Source organism: Phyllobates terribilis, unplaced genomic scaffold (genome assembly GCF_046119375.1).
Source record: "Phyllobates terribilis strain yellow unplaced genomic scaffold, ASM4611937v1 Scaffold_3__8_contigs__length_932513732, whole genome shotgun sequence".
NCBI classification, from domain to species: Eukaryota; Metazoa; Chordata; class Amphibia; order Anura; family Dendrobatidae; genus Phyllobates; species Phyllobates terribilis.
In genome coordinates, this window is record NW_027362763.1 from 451281656 (window position 1) to 451295684 (window position 14029).

At 40.5% G+C, this 14029-nt stretch overlaps 1 protein-coding gene across 1 annotated transcript in view; it reads right to left on the reverse strand.

Moving 5' to 3' along the window:
- Positions 1-14029, reverse strand: part of MCHR2 (melanin concentrating hormone receptor 2) — a 776191-nt gene that overhangs the window by 375046 nt on the left and 387116 nt on the right. The gene's annotated exons all lie outside the window — the stretch shown is intronic.

Genomic DNA, 14029 nt, shown 5'->3' on the forward strand with positions numbered 1-14029 from the left:
TGTTATAAATTGTCGGGTACCGCTGCTGAATTGCCGGCCGGCTTTTTTAAAGAGACAGTGCATGAAAACACTATTATTTTTTTAAATAAATCCTTTACACTAAATGACAAGTACAGTAATCAACACTGTCACTGCACTTCTTATATATGTGACTGACATGTTTCTATCTATCTAATCTATGTGTGATTCTCTATTCCTTCTATTCTAAATTGTCGGGTACCGCTGCTGAATTGCCGGCCGGCTTTTTTAAAGAGACGGAGAAATGAAAACACTATTATTTTTTTTGATAAATCCTTTACGCTAAATGACAAGTACAGTAAGCAGCACTTTCACTGTACTTCGTATATATGTGGCTGACATGTTTATATCTATCTAATCTATGTGTGAAGCTCTATTCTTTCGGTTTTAAATTGTCGGGTACAGGTGTATGCCGCTGCTGAATTGCCGGCTTTTCATGTTTCACTTTTGGCACTGTTCCCATCGATTTGGGCAATCACTGTAATGCCACAACCACCGTGGCTGTGGCATTACAGTGAGTGGCAGACAATCCCTGCATGATTGGTGCTCTAAATAGCGCCAGACATGCAGGACACGCTTTTGGTGCACGAACAGTTATCGAACATAACCTCGAACAGCCGAATTTTTTGCAAATCGTTCGGGTTCGTCGAACAACTCGAACACCGCCCAAAACAGCTCGAATTTGAGATTGGCGAACAGTTCTAGTCGAACACCGCTCATCTCTAATAACGAATTGACCAAAGACAATTGGTGGTCTGATGCATTTTCCTTTTTGAATCCTGCTAATTGGTTTAAAGGGTTTGATGGATGGATTGCTGGAATATTGCAAGGAGTGTTGCATATTGCTGCTTGCATCTTGTTAATATATGTTTTACTAAAACTAGTCTTTTATTGTATCCCATTTTGCATGAGGAAAGCCTGCCAGTCATCAGAGAGCAAGGAGGACACTGTCAACCAACATCCAGTGTTACTATACACAGACCTCTCAGATGTAACCAGCATTGAGGACCTGGATGACAAGGGAATGATGACCTTTACCAGCATGCCCCAACAAACCTCACGTCTGAAGATCAGAGCTTTATGATTATATCAACTAACAAGGTGGGATGGACATGCCGCGACAGCCTCAATTGGTAACAAGGGCACTAATTGAGTGAAGACCAATGTCCCTCAGGCTCAAAGAATGACCGTGGGATAGCACCCACCTCTATTGTTGATAATAACATAATTTTTAGGGGGGAATGTAAAGGACATATTGATACTCATGCTACAGCAACTACATTTTGTCTGCTTGCTTTAAAATCATGTTATTATCACTCCTTGCATAACATACATTCTTTTCTTCTGTTCACATGCATCTTTCCCACAAACTTTTTCTCACAAGAACATTTTGTATTTTGTCAGACACTCCGCTCCTGTTATCTAACTAGTTTAGGCCAGGATTGACCTTGTAAAATTTCCATAGTGCTTCGAACTAACGATGATAATATGACCATATATGTGTTTCCATAATAATTGTACTAACATTGGTTCAAGCCTGTAGTACGGCAGTAGATGATTGGACATTAATAAACTCAAAACAATATAAAATGCTAAGCAAAATAAACGGGATCAGAGATTCTTTAAATCCTCCCAAGACAGAGCACGCATTGCCTCCCTTTGGTTTTCTGTGGATTGCGCAATAAACATAATAATTTGACACTCACTTGGTCAACCGTGAAGGGTTATTGCCCTCCCTCAACACCAATACAAAGCTGACATCAACCTCAACCCTATTACCCCATTTGCCACTGCACTAGGGCAAGAGGGAAGAGCAGGGGAATGCACTATGGTGGCTGAGAGCTCATGTTTTTAGCCTTGCAGAGGGCCTATATCCATGGCTCCTTCCTAGGCTATTAATATCAGCCCGCAGCTGTCTGACTAGCCTTTTCTGGTTATTAGTTATAGGGGTGCCCAACATCAATTATTTTTGGGGTCAATAGATTAGACAAGTGACTTGAAGTAGAACTATCATTATAGGAGAGGGATAAACAGTTGTGGCTGTAAATATTGGACCAGTTCATAAATAAGGAGTGTGATTGAGTTCTAGTTCATGATTGTGATGCCCACACATGGTCAGAGGAGCACATTCCACATAAATCCATGCGACACATTCCTGCACTGAGTGTGTCAAAGGTTGTCATGAGTATATTCCCAGACTCTCCTGTCTCTCTGAGATTTGAAGTTAACTTTTAATACCAATAATTTCATATCCATGGAGCTGTGATCAGGGATACAAACATTTTTGGCAACAGATAGATCTATTCTTTTTTTCTTTTATTGTGTGGCGATGAGAATTCATTATTGTTCTAAGTTTTTGCCCTGTCCAATGACCTTCAGTTGGACATTTGCTACATGTAATTAAGTACACCACATTAGATGTACACGGTAAAAAGATATATATTTTACCTGTACTAAAGATAATGTTATTTGTAATATTAACTAGTCCTACAGAATAACATACTGCAAGCTATTTTTCAGGAATTTTATTATATGTATTGCATAAGTTAAAGTCACATATATGGTATGCCCAAATTTGCATTTGATCAGTTTCCAACAATGATTCCAAATCTGCTCTAATTCCCAATAAAAATAAACAGCCAATATTCAATAAATCACCACTAATTACCCATTATTAATATCCAAAAAATGCTACAAGAAAATCATTTGCAGAGTTAAAAAGAATAGCAAAGGATACAGGGCTTTTTGGACAGTCTCAAACCAGTTAAGTACTGTGCATGTGACGCGCCCCCTGGGCCGTGGGGTACTCGGTGCCGTGCCGGTCGTTGCTATGGGAGATGTCACAGTGGCGGCGACCCGGTCCGTGACCCAGGGTGGTCATTCAATAGGGGATTATTTACAGGGGAATTATGTACAATGTTCGTGACGCCACCTGTGGTATGCGGCTAAGGGAGCCGCCGCTGCGGAACAGGTCTTCCGGAGCTGATGTTACTGCAGCAGGGATAGTGTGGCTCTCCACAGGTAGAGCTTAGATCCAGGGCAGTGTAGATGTAATAGGTTGTGATGGGATTTGAAGTGCGGGGGTGATGGTGCAGATAATAATCACAGAGACAGGGGGTGCAGTCCTCAGGGTCTTTACTCACGGTTATTGCAGTCCAAGTTACAGGTACCAGTGTAACTTCCCTCGTCGTGCTGCGCTTACTCAGGGAGGGGTTCAGTCCACCCTCATGTATCTCCGGAGTACTTCTGTGTCCTTTCTCTGGCCGTCTCCTTGCACCTCATACCAAGTGTTCCAATCCGGCACCTGCGGGCCTTGTCGGGCGACGTCTGTTCCGTCCCCTGGGTCCTCTATAGCTACCTTCTTGGTGAGACTGATATGGACTGTTGGCTGCAGGACTTGAAATACTGCAGCCTGCGGTTTCTAGTTGAGTCATAAAGTTCTCTGCTAGTTGAGGGACCGGTCCCCTTTGTGTGGCTTGACCCCTCCACCTCCCGGTAGATTCGGACATACAGGTGGCCTCCAGCACTGCCCGTACCCCTGGGGTCCCTTCTTCCATTCCTGGAGCCCTTCCTGCTCCCTCTCCTCTTTCTTCAGTCCTGGGCCTCTCCTCAGGCCCTCTGCCTGAGCAGAGCTCCTGCAGAGCCCTGCTCCACTCCTCTCACTGTAGACTGTTCTCACTCACTGCTCACTGTTCTGATCTCACTAAACAAGATGGCTTCTCTATTTATACCTTCCTCTCATGTGCTCCCCTAAGCTACTTCCTCCACCCACACCTACTACATAGTTCCTCCCCTCAGCTAGGGACCCGGGACTGTGCTCTCCCTTAGGAGCAATCTCGCCCTACCCCCACTGCGGGTATGTGTTGGATGCAGGTGTTAGGGTCCTGAGCTGTACTCCTTCCTTACCTGAGAGTGAGATACCACACCTCTGGGTGAGATGCAGTACCTCTGTGGCGACCGAAGCCTCAGGGGCGCCACACATGAGCCATACAAGGAACATCTGACACAGGCAAAGGATTTTATAGCCAAGGAGAACAGCCTATACAGGCATTATCAATCAATATAGGATGAGACATATTTGGAGATCTTACTGACATAAGCTACAGGACAGACACCAATAATCACTTGTAACTTCATATGAATAAAAAATAAAGTACATTTTTTTGACAATGGTAAGTAGATCTGCAACACAAAAGTTATATATTTAAAAAAAAATTAAGTGTACTTCCTAGTGTTTGTATTACTTTAGTATGGAGAAATTTGATGAAGAACTTTTTTAACAGCCAAGGGAATTTTTGCTTTCCCACATTTCGGCATCCATATTTTTTGTTTTTACAGCTATGTAGCCATTTCCATGCTTGGTTTTTGTGGAACAAATTGTATATGTTCTTGTTGTACATACAGTTAATCACCACTTTATTGGAAACTTAAATCTAGAAGAACATTAACCTTCTTTCATCTTCAGAACCACAGCAATTTGTGGTGGGATAGATTCCACTAGGCATTTTAATCATTCTACAGTACTATTGGCCAATGTGGATAGTATAGCTTCTCACAGTTGCCACCTCTGCCATTCTCCACCTCTCGTAATGCCAGCTCCACCATGCTGATTTGCAAACACCTGATAGGAAGATTTTGTCAATTCATGTTGCTTATAGCAAATGCAGAATTCTCCATCAGCATGGTGCAACAAAAATATGGATTAATTTGCCTTTCTGTTTCTCTTAGATAGGAACAGTTGCTCAGACTGGTCATTTCATCTGCTCTTATAGACCTTTTGAGAATTCAGTTGGAGCACATCAGTTGGAGCACCAATATGGTATTCGGCTGCAATTTGCTTGACTGGCCACCATTAGTTAATTAGAACAATTTTTGACAACCTCCCCCTTTGAACTCTTCATCATTCCAGCAGGTTACCTCATCCCTTGCTGTATGCTTCTTGAACTATTATTGAAATCTACTTGCAATGCCTGCACTTCACCTATTGCCGTTTAATCCCTTAGCGATGGACCCAATTTTAAAAAATTTTACATTTTCAAACTTTCAATTTTGATACCCTTAAACCAGTTAGTCATGTTGTACAAAATAATTAATAAATAACATTTACCACATGTCTACTTTACATCTGTATCATTTTTCAAACATCATTTTATTTTGTTCAGATGTTAGAGGGGTTAAAAGTTTAGCAGCAATTTCTCATTTTTTCAAGAAATTTACAAAAACCTGCTTCTCTAGGGAGCTATTCATATTTAGACAGACTTTGAGGAGCCTATATTTTTGAAACTTCCCAAAAGTGATAACATTTTAAAAACCGCACTCCTCAAATACTTCAAAACTGCTGTCAGGAAAATTTTTAACCCTTCAGGTGCTCCATTGGAATTGATGCTAAGTGGAATGAAAAAAAAAATACATTTAAATTTTATCTCTAAATCTAGCCCCAAATTTGTATTTTTATTAATCGATAATAGAAGAAAACAGACCCTATAGTTTGTTACGCAATTTCTCCTGAATGCGATAATACCCCATATGTGGTGAAAAACTTCTGTTTGGGCACATTGCAGGGCTCAGAATGGAAAGAGCGCTATTTGATTTTTGAAGCATATATTTGTCTGGAATAGCTTGTGAATGCCAAGTCGCATTTGCAGAGCCCCTGACATGCCAAAACAGCAGAAACCCCCACCCCCAGGTAACCCCATTTTACAAAATAGATTCCTCAAGGAATTCATCTAGGGGTGTACTGAACATTTTAACCTACAGGTGATTCACACAACTTTACAACATTTAGATGTGAAAGCAAAACATTACATTTTTTCCACTAAAATACTGTTTTAGAACAAAATTTATAATTTCCATGAGGGGTAATAGGAGAAAATGGTAATGTTAAATAGATAATTTAATATGCAATTTTTACCGAATGTGGCAGTACCCGATAAGTTCACTGCTGTTTGAGCACATGTCAGGAATTGGATGGGTAGGAGCACTACTTGGATTTTAGTACGCAGATTCCGTTTGAATAAATTCTGGGCTCCATTAGCTGAGCCCCTGAACAGCAGAATCCCCCCAACTGACCTTATATTGGAAACCTCCTGCTTAAGGATTTTATCTGGGGGTGTAGTGAGTATATTGAACCTACAGGTGCCTCACAGAATTTTAGAACATTAGGACATGGAAATATAATATTTTACTTGTAATTTTTTTTATTTGCTGCAAATTTGTCAGTTACATAAGGGTTAGAGGTGAAACTGGACCTCACAATTTATTACACAAATTCTGCCAAATGTGGTAATGCCCCATATGTTGTCAGAAACTACTGTTAGGCCACACGTCAGGGCTGAGAAGAAAGGAGTGCTATTTGGCTTTTAGAGAACAGATTTTGCTGAAATAGTTTGTGGGCAACATTTGCAGAGCCCCTAAGTTGCCAGAACAGCAGAAAAAAAAGTGACTCCATTGTCACTTTGTCAGAAATTGCACCTCTCAATGAATTCATCTACAGCTGCAGCAACTATTTTGTAACTTCCACACCTTGATTTTTTTCTGGAGAATTATAAATCTGCCAATTTAGCACCCACACATTTTGCTTCTATACTGTGTAGCGCACCCATACATTGTGCCCAGCCTGTGATTCTGGCGACACACACTCCGTAAATTGTTAAGTGCTCTCTCTCCACTACAATAATGCCAACCATGAGGCCACTTACTGTGATTTAGGCACACTGGAGCTCCAAAGAAGGGGCCATTTTGATTTGGGAGCACAGATTTCACTTGATTTTATCTAAGGGGGTATCAGGAGCCGTGTTGCTTTTCCAGAGTCTTTGTTCTTCCAGTGATATGGGAACACCCTATATTGCCAATGACAGATGATGGACCTGAGTGGGGGCTGGTTTTGTGTGGGATGAGTTGGGTTTTTGTCTGTAACATTTTGGGGTGCACAGATCTGTGGTCGACCACACTTCTGTGCATCCCAAAATGTTGCAGACAAAACCCCTAACTCATTGTGCATTAAAAAGATGCGTAAAAAAGGTACACCGTCAGAACAGAGACCAGAGTCCAAAATGACTCAATGTGCCTCACAAGTGAGAGGTTCCATGGGGGGTTTTGTTTGAATCGTGAATTTGGGGATTTATGTTCTAAGCACTAAGCGGAGAGTGTAGGATAACTGTGAGCCGAGGTTTATTCCGATTTTTGGGAGGCAGAATGGACAAATAGACAACAGAGCAAGAACAGTTCTTTTTGAGTGGTTCCCTGTGCAGTATAAGTGATAAGGCAGATTTATTCTTTGGGTAGGTGTGATTACAGCGATACCAGATTTATGTATATTTTTTGTTTTACTGCCATCACGCAGTAAAAATGCTTTTTTTCATTAAAAAAAAGCTTTTTCGTTGCCATATTCTGAGAACTGTAACTTTTATTTTTTTTGTCAAATGAGCCATATTAGGGCCTTATTTTTGTGGAATGGTTTGGCGTTTTCATTTGTGTAATTTTTTTTCTATCTATGACTTTTTTTTATTGCTTTTTATTCATGTTTATGTGTGTCAGTATGATGAAAAAGCAAAATTTTTTTATAATTTTTTTTTTACGATGTTCACCATACGGTACCATGGTACCATGATCGTCACTCGCAATTACTATTGCGGGAGTTGATCCTGCCATCAGGGGTCTTTTAACCCCCTTTTAACCTCATACCTTTCAACCTCACGATTGACAGCGTTATTTAATGGCTTAATCAGCCCCGATTGGTTTCAAAACGGCCATGGACCGATACCGCAGGGTGTCAGCTGTTATGTACAGCGGTCACCTGTGGGAAGTTCAGCCGCAGGGCGGCGCTATTCACTTATTCTTCAGTGTCGTTAAAAAATGGCAGTGAGTAATTAGGCCCCTTAATGACCGCCGTTAAAAGACGTATCGGCGGTTGTTAAGCGGTTAACCACTACCTGATGTGAACATCCTGAATTGTTATTGGAGACTGTTCGCATTACTTACAGCTGTGTACTTACTTCAGATCTGCCATCTTCCTACTTGGGTCATCCTTCTTCTGTGGCTTCCAGTGTTTCCTGCATTGACAGTTTGTCTATTGTCCACATTTCCTGTTTTCCTAGTCCTCATCGCAACCACATGCCTGACAGCCTGCTGTGACAACGCAGGTCCATGCGTTCACTCTGACTAGTGGCTTTTTGGATTCACCTCACCAGATGAGCGTAACAGTCATATCTTCAAAATATGATAAACTGCAATTCTGCCATTGTTTGTTTTTTAATGTTTTATTGTCTTTATCTCTTACTTTAATTTACAACATAAATGTATTGCAAAGGACTTTATAGATATGTAAATGACAAATATATGCATCTTTTTACCTCTTATTGACTACTAAACATTTGAACTAGGATTAATATAAATAAGTAAAGGGTAAATAAAAACTTTTTCGAAGTAAAAAAAATGAATAAACACTGCTGGCATGGACTGAATCATATATATTGAGAAATAAACATTGTGTGGAACAAAAGAACTAGCAGATCAAATAAATTCTGCGTGACAAACTCACTGGCATTGTGCTAGCTTAGGCTTTCTTTCATTTCCCATCAGAGAGTTTTATCTTTGATATGAACTATAAATCTCAGAAAATGCTGTGACTGACAGCCATATCACCCAACTGTTACATAAACCTGTATTCTTGGAGCATGCATGTTGTTCAGTTCAATAGAGATAGGACATCTGATAGACACCTTTGCCACAGTTCATCTCACATGAAAAAAATGTTTAAAGGGGGTAAAATCTAATGAACTGGCTTACAGCCAAATCCAAGAGGGTTGAGAACAGTAGGATGAGATCTCTGGCCCAGACTAAGAAGAAGCCTAGTTAAAGGCAGGAAGCCTCCTTGAAGGAACGGAAGACCTTGTGACTAGTTAAAGGTAGGAGGCCTTCAAAAAAGCATGGGTGGTCGTGTGAGCCCGAAGTGCAGGAAGCCTTCTTAAAGGGAAATGGACAATCCAGTGAGCTGTTGAAGATCGGGATTACCCGGTGAGCTGAAATATGGAGACCTAGGTCAATGATACAAAGAGGACCTGTGCTGTAGGAGATGGAGGTAGCCGGAATGACACATTGGTGAAGTGACTCATCAGTATATTATGGTGATAGAATTGCAGCCTAACAAAGAAATAGAGAAGTAGAGATTATTTCCATTGAGGCCTGTTACAGTGACTACCATGACAGATTTAGTGTTTAGGTGACGACAGTGATGACTACCCCACGGACTTTAACATACCACAGACTAAGGTATCAGTAGAAATATTGTTTGCTATATTAGTTAGTTAGCTTTGTGATTTAAAACTGTGTTGTGAAACAAAGATACTGTTTATATACCTATAATAATAACAACCAGTAATGTGAACTAATTTAATGTTTCTGGTAAATCATTAAACCTTTAGACATTTCTTTTCTGTTCACTTAAATTGTTTGTTGTAAATAAATAATCACTTGGTTCTGGTTCTGGAGTCTTCATCTTCTGTGCCGTTGCATCTGCGTACTTGTTTACAGTAATATGGGCGCATTATCCAATGGAAAGAAGTAACTGCCATTAGAGAACGACACTACATTAAATATTATACTTGGTCTGCAACAATGATTTTTCTTTATATTAATTATTAGGTATTAAGTATTAATACCTAAACATTTAATCCCCAACTTCCCCCACTTACCCTCTCTGCCCACCCCCAGATGTGCATAATAAAAACAACAATATAGTATAATATCTAAATCATGCAGAAAGAGAAAGTAGCAAACTAATAAAGTTTCTTACAGATGAAATAGTATACAGCTATTAAAGGACAAGTAAACTGAAAATAACATCACCTGCAAATGCCTCCAACACTATTGTTGGGCACCTCATCCAATTCATCCATTGTTTCCCAAATTTAGCAGTAGCCTCCCTTTTGATGTATATCTTTTTATCCATTAAAATTCAGAAAACTCACAACCTCATCTATTGAGGAAGCAGTATTCGTCAGCTAGTGTTTAGCGATAGACTTTCTGGTTTGATGCATTATTTTGGCTATAGCCAATTGTAATGATGTTGATCCTCCAATATCTCCAACATAGTCTAACACACAAGATTTGGTATTAAGGAGAATTTGGATGCTGAAAACCTCTGAGATCAATCTGTCCACAACTTCTCACAGTCCAGCTACTGTAAATGAGAGCATGACCAAAACATATGGACTAAATCCGCACCTTCCTCCATGCAGGGTGTTCAACCTTAATCCATTCGCAGGCCCATCCTATATAGTGGTTTTGGGGTTTTGTATAATCTATGTATGAGAAATAATTGAAATCTTCTTTGTGCCATAATTATCAACATTTTTCCTGATGACTCCAATATGTCCTCCCACTCTTTGGGAGTAATATATATCACATCTCTCTCCCAACTAGATTTAAAGAAGCACTCCCAACAAAAATTTTATCCTCTTAATATATTTCAGTCAACAAATCATATGGCACTGTTTTCTTACAATTGCTCATTTTGCCCTTCTACCCAGATAATTCTTTTGCTATGACATTAGGTCTATGACATTACATGACTAAAAACAGACTAGCTGAATCCTTCTATATAGAAAAAGGAGGTCAATTTTGTCTGCACAAGTCATGAGTCACTGCAAAAGTCTATGGCAGGGTAGAGGAACAGAGAAGCTGGGTCAGGAGTTGAAGAGAGGAATGATTTCTGCAGGGACAAGGGACTTCCTGTTTCTACATACAGCAGAGAAAAGAAAATAATTTGCTGGGTAGAAAGGCAAAATGAGCAATTGTAAGTACACAGTGCCATATATTATGATAATTACAATATATTAAGAGGCTAAAAAACTTTGATGGTTTCTTTAACTAATGCCATAGGATCTCCAAGGATCTTTAATAACAGAGAATTATATATTAACCCCTTTCTGATGTGTGACCTAATAGTATGTCATGGTGACTTGGGCCGATTGGATCAATGACGTACTATTAGGTCATATGGCAATCGAGCCTACACACAAGCTGTGCGGGGCGATCGCCGCCGGGTGTCAGCTGATAGTCACAGCTGACACCCAGTGCTATGTGTAGGGAGTGGTCCCGCACTTCTCCCAGCACATTAACCCCCTCAATGCTGCGATCGAAGTCGATCGCAGCTTTGCGGGGGCAAGGGGAGGTGATCGCAATACTCACCTCCTCTCCCGGCCTCCAGCGCTGTCTGCTGCAGCTTCCCGGATGTTGCCATGACAACATCCGAGTCACCAGACAGCAGGAAGATATTTTGGTCATGCGCAGTGCATGACCAAAGAATCTTCTGCATCTGCAGCGCTGACAGCCTGTGTAGCACAGGGATGGTGCTCCATCCCTATGCTATACAGGCGATCAGAATAAAAAAAGTGAAAGTCCTATTGTGGGTCACAGAATAAAAGTCCAAAAAGTGTTAAAAACTTTAAAAAAAAAAATTTGAAAAATATTAAAAAAAATAATAAAATCCATCAAAAATAAAAATATATTGTACCCATCAATAAATATTATTAAGAAATAAAACAAAAAAAACAAAAAAAGTACACATATTTGTCATCGCCGCGTCCGGAACGACCTCACCTATAAAACTATCCCACTAGTTAACCCCTTTAGTGAACACGATAAAAAAATAAATAAAAAACAAAGCAAAAAACAATGCTTTATCATCATTCCGCCAAACAAAAAATGGAACAACATGCGATCAAAAAGACAAATATAAATAAAAATGATACCGCTGAAAACGTCATCTTGTCCTGCAAAAAACAAGCCACGATACAACTTCATCAGTCAAAAAATATAAAAGTTAGAGCTCTCAGAATAAAGCGATGCAAAAAAATATTTTTTTCTACAAAATAGCTTTTATTGTGTAAAAGCGCCAAAACCTAGAAAAACAGTATAAATGTGGTACTGTTGTAAACGTACTGACCCGAAGAATAAAGCTGCCTTATCAATTTTACCATAAGAAAGAAAAATAAGCTGCACTCACCAGTCCTTAAAAGGTCTGTAGAAGCGTTTTCACGCGAAACAGCTGTTGTCTGCTTTTTTCTTCCCCGCTCTCCCTGCTTGCCGGACCTTTTATCCTTATGGAATAAAGATATTGCTTTTAAGGACTGGTAAATGCAGCTCATTTTTCTTTCTTATGGTTATTTTGGACTGTTTAAACTTTTTTTATGAGCTTTTGCACCTGAAATGTTACCAAGTCCAATTTAGGTGTCTGCATTGTACATGTTCAGCTTTGCACTGACTATTGCAGCTGCTTGCAGGTGGTGCAGGTTTTTCACTTTCTTTGCTGTAAGATTTATCAATTTTACCACATGCAGAATAGCATAAAAAAAACACATAAAAACAATTCCGGAATTGCTGGATTTTGTTTATTCTGCCTCCCAAAAATCGGAATAGAAAGCAATCAAAAAATGTCACGTGCCTGAAAAAGGTACCAATAAAAACGTCAACTCATCTGCAAAAAACAAGCCGTCATATGACTCTGTCGGCCAAAATCTGGAAAAATTATAGCTCTCAAAATATGGCGTCTTTTAGTGTGTGACAGCTGTCAATCAAAAACAACTGATATGATTCTGGTATCGTTGTAATAGCACCGACCCGAAGAATAAAGTCTTCTAATCACTTATACCGCACGACGAATGACGTAAAAAATAAACTCTTGGGTTAAGGCTGGGAGTTAGGGTTAGGGTTGGGCTAGGGTTAGGGTTGGTCTAGGGTTAGGGTTAGGGTTGGGCTGGGGTTAGGGTTAGCAATGGGGTTAGGGTTGGGCTAGGGTTGGGCTAGGGTTAGGGTAGGGCTGGGGTTAGGGTTGGGCTAGGGTTAGGGTTGGGGTTAGAGTTGGGCTGGGGTTGGGGTTAGGTTTGAGCTAGGGTTAGGGTTGGGGTTGGGATTTGGGTTGGGCTAGGGTTGTATTAGGGTTGGGGTTAGGGTTGGGATTTTTTTCAAAAGTAAAAAAAAAAAGACGATATGGCGACTAGTGTTGAGCGCAAGTGCTCGCTGCTTGAGTTTGCATCGGATGCTCTTGTATGCACTGAGTATCGCGGGTGCTCAAGTGACATGCTTGAGTCTCCGCCCCATATGATTCGTGGCCAAAAAAAACTTGCGGGGATTGCTTGCCATGCCCGAGCGATCCCCGCATGTTTTTTTTTGGGCGTCTAATAACCGTGAAACATGCGAGCAGGGACTCGAGCATTTCACTCGAGCATGCGCGATACATGGTGCATACCCGAGTACCCAATGCAAACTCAAGTAGAAAGCACTTGCACTCAAGACTAATGACAACTTATTCAATATGATGACCTGATGTTATCAAATTTTGTGCTGTACCTCTGGGTTCAAAATGTTCACTATACCCCTTGATAAAATTCTTGAGGGGTGTAGTTTCCAAAATGGGGTCACTTGTGGGGGGTTTTCACTATTTATGCACATCAGGGGCTCTCCAAACGCGACATGGCATCCGCTCTCAATTCCAGCCAATTTTGCGTTCAAAAAGTCACACAGTGCTCCTTCCCTTCCAAGTTCTGCCGTGCGCCCATTCAGTGTATTTTCCCCACATATGGGGTATTGGCGTACTCAGGAGAATTTGCACAACAATGTTTGGGGTCCATTTTCTCCTCTTACCCTTGTGAAAATAAAAAAATTGGGCTAAAACATAATTTTTGTGGAAAAAGTTAGATTTTTTTATTTTCACGGCTACAAGTTATAAACTTCTGTAAAGCACTTGGGGATCCAGGCTGCTCACCACACAACTAGATAAGTACCCTGAGGGGTCTAGTTTCCAAAAGGTGTCACTTGTGGGTTTTTTTCACTGTTTAGGCACATCAGGGGCTCTCCAAATGCAACATGGCGTCCGCTAATTATTCAAGCAAATTTTACATTCAAAAAGTCAAATGGCGCTCCTTCTCTTCTGAGCCCTGCCGTGCACCCAAACAGTGGTTTTCCCCTACATATGGGGTATCGGCGTGCTCAGGAGGAATTGCACAACAAA